The following is a 3,233-nucleotide window of genomic DNA, read 5'->3' as shown; positions in this document are numbered from 1 at the left end:
TGTACACTAATTGAAAATAAGTTATTTTTTATGTTCTTCAAAGAAAATGAGCCAAGGCCAATGAGTTTGAGTTAGAAGAAATAATAAATAGCATCATTTTTATTTTAGCAAACATTGAAAACGGGTCCCACAGACCTGAACAGCTTACAAGGATTAAGAATAATGAAAGATTTTAACATATTTTTAAAAGTCAATGTACAACCAAACACTCTGAATAAAGGCTTGCATGTATCATATAAAATAACTTAAAGAACATCACGTTTTAGATAGTTGTCAAAGACAAGGCCTTTTTGCATAGTCAACAAACACTGAACTGTCTTATAAGTCATCCCTTTCATGTGCTGTGTGATAATTTATCCAATTTGAAAAATTATATTTCTATCTTCTCATGATACATTTTTACAGGTTCAGGGTGGGGATGAAGACTCTTGGTGTTCTTGATGCAATAAGAATGCACCCAGATGCTTTCAGACCGCTGTTTTGTCATGAGCCATTCCCACTCACGCGCGGATGTACTAGAACTGTCAGCAGTGGGCAGGAACAAAAGAAGCGCAGAGGAATGTGTGCATTTTGGAGGGACTACCTGCTGGATGTTGAGGGTAAGTATTATTGCTAGTTATGGAATAAAAATCTTTTCATATGCCCTTCTGTCTGTCTTTGTCTTTCCCTCCTTTTTAAAAGTTTTCTACATGCTAGGTTTAATTTTTGGTTTTGGTGTTCTTTGGTGTATTTCTTTTTCAGAGCAAGAGGGACCCTTGCAACTTGGGGGTATCCTGGCCTTTACGATGGGAGCAAATGATATTCCACCCCTGGGCTTCTCCCCACTACCTTCAGTGGTTTTTCTCCATGAGCTGCCCCTCAGACAAGGCCGTCATTTACCCACCGAAAACATGCATTAACTGCCTGCGGTTGCCAGTCCTGAAAAAATTCGAGGATTTTAAGGAAACTATGGATTTTGCATTAAAAAACACTCAGGGATTTGGTCAGGAATGACTTCCAAGAAGTCCTTAATATACATTATTAAAATCTGTTGCCTGTTGAACTTGACTAAATTGAAGAGGCATCGTTGTCAATAACTCACCATTTCCTAATACATTATTAATGTCTTGTTTAAACAATTAAAAATGGAATAATCATCCCCCCTGCTATTGTCTTGTGTACTGGTAAAATTTATATTTTAACTCAACTATACATGGTTGAGAGAAGGCAAGGTATGTGTATAGGGTGACTGATTTTATTTTTACTTGGTTTTTAATTCACATGTGTATGTATGTAGGTATGTATGTATATATATATGTATGTATATATGTATATTTGTATATCTGTATGTATGTATGTGTATATATATATATATATTTATTTTATATATATATATTTTTGTATTATTTAATTTTTTGTTTTTTCTGTTATTTTTTTAATTTAATTATTTTTATTATTTATTTATTTATTTTTTAATTTATTTATCTTTTCTCTCCTCTTCTTTAACTTGTTGGGGTAAGGACAGTCGTGCGCTACCTGAAGTCATTTTGGTGTGAATGGTGGTTTATTTCCTTCCTGTTCTGACTTGTATGTTGGTTATGTTCTATTTCGATAACAATCAATAAAATCTATTTATAAAATGGAATAGAATAATCATTTGACTAAAAAGAAAACTTTTCACTGGCCTTTTATTAACCTTTATTAATTGCCTTGACACTAATGAAGTTGCTCACTGATAGAGATCACTAGGCTAAAAAAATAATAGAATGCCATGGTTACCGTCATTGGCTAGTGGGTCTACAGTTTCTAGAATTCTGTTCATAACTGTTTAATTGAAAATAAAGTCATTTTCTGGAACAACAACATTGAAGTCTCAAAATGTACTTCATTCATTTCAGCGTTGTCACTCCTAACTAAAATGTTCTGCACTGCTGCGCGCAACTCGGATCGCGAGCCCGTGTAAAATGATAGAAACTAAGGTCCCGTCAGGTCCTGTCGGGTCCCGTCGGGTCCCGTCGTGTTCGGTCAAAGATCTTCAGCTCTACACCAAAGCTTCCCTGATTGTCATCCTCTTCAAACTGCTGGTTAATCAATAGCAAGAAAGAGATCGTCTGAGTATGTTTGTTTGTTTGTTTCTTTTGTTTGTAAAGCGTCTTTGAGTTCCATGTAAAGCGCTATATAAAACTTATGTATTATTATTATTATTATAATTATAACCATTGAGCTCAGAAATTAATCTTTCCAAAATGTCATGTCCCAAATTGTCAGTTTCCCTCACAATTCTCTGAACACACCGCAGTGTATCAGTGAAAAAGATAGTAATGTTTTCCTCATTACCATATACTTCCACAAACAAAAACTGACCTTGAAAAAGAAACTAAATAAAATAAGAATAAATGTTTTCGTCCAAAAAGGTTGTTTTTTTCCTTAAAGTTTATGCTGCTTGATTTAAATGTTCCTTGTTCCTCTGAGTTGGTGCTAGCTGTACTTTCAAAGCAGCAAGCCCACCAGATAATGATAATTTAAAATGGCCCCTTTAGCCAATGAGGAAGTGAGAATTTAAGCTGTCTTCCTGATTGATCAAACCAACTTCCTTTTCAACTATACTCTCTCACACACACTACTATACTCTCTCACATACACCACTATACTCTCTCACATATACTACTATACTCTCTCACATATACTACTATACTCTCACACATACTACTACACTCTCTCACATACACTACTATACTCTCTCACATACACTACTATACTCTCTCACATACACATATACTACTATACTCTCTCATACACTACTATACTCTCTCACATACTACTATACTCTCTCACACTACACACTATACTCTCTCACATACACTACTATACTCTCTCACATACACTACTATACTCTCTCACATACACTACTATACTCTCTCACATATACTACTATACTCTCCCATACCACCACTATACTCTCTCACACATACTACTATACTCTCTCACATACACTACTATACTCTCTCACATACACAACTATACCCTATCATACATACATGTAAAAGGATTATAATAGTGTGTGTGTATGAGTATAGTGGTGTATATGCAAGATTATGATAGTGTGTGTAAGACAGAAGTATGAATTACCTCCTATACGGCCTCTCATAAAATAGCTCAAATGATATAACTATACAATGAAAGATACTTTAATGTGAACAAATAGCACTTCATATCGGCATCCTTTCAAACGCACAGCAACAGGCAGGTTCATA

The 3,233-nt window shown here is 34.8% G+C and overlaps 1 long non-coding RNA gene across 1 annotated transcript; it reads left to right on the top strand.

The window, feature by feature from the left end:
* Window positions 1-553: 553 nt before the first annotated feature.
* LOC120552976 lies at window positions 554-1,138 on the top strand. The gene is made up of 2 exons (XR_005638072.1): window positions 554-599; window positions 742-1,138. It is a non-coding gene; the product is annotated as an uncharacterized LOC120552976 (long non-coding RNA).
* Window positions 1,139-3,233: the final 2,095 nt, after the last annotated feature.

The sequence above is a fragment of the Perca fluviatilis genome, chromosome 23 (assembly GCF_010015445.1).
Source record: "Perca fluviatilis chromosome 23, GENO_Pfluv_1.0, whole genome shotgun sequence".
Lineage (NCBI taxonomy): Eukaryota > Metazoa > Chordata > Actinopteri > Perciformes > Percidae > Perca > Perca fluviatilis.
Note: the sequence above shows the minus strand (reverse complement) of the source record. Positions and strands in the feature narration are given on the sequence as shown.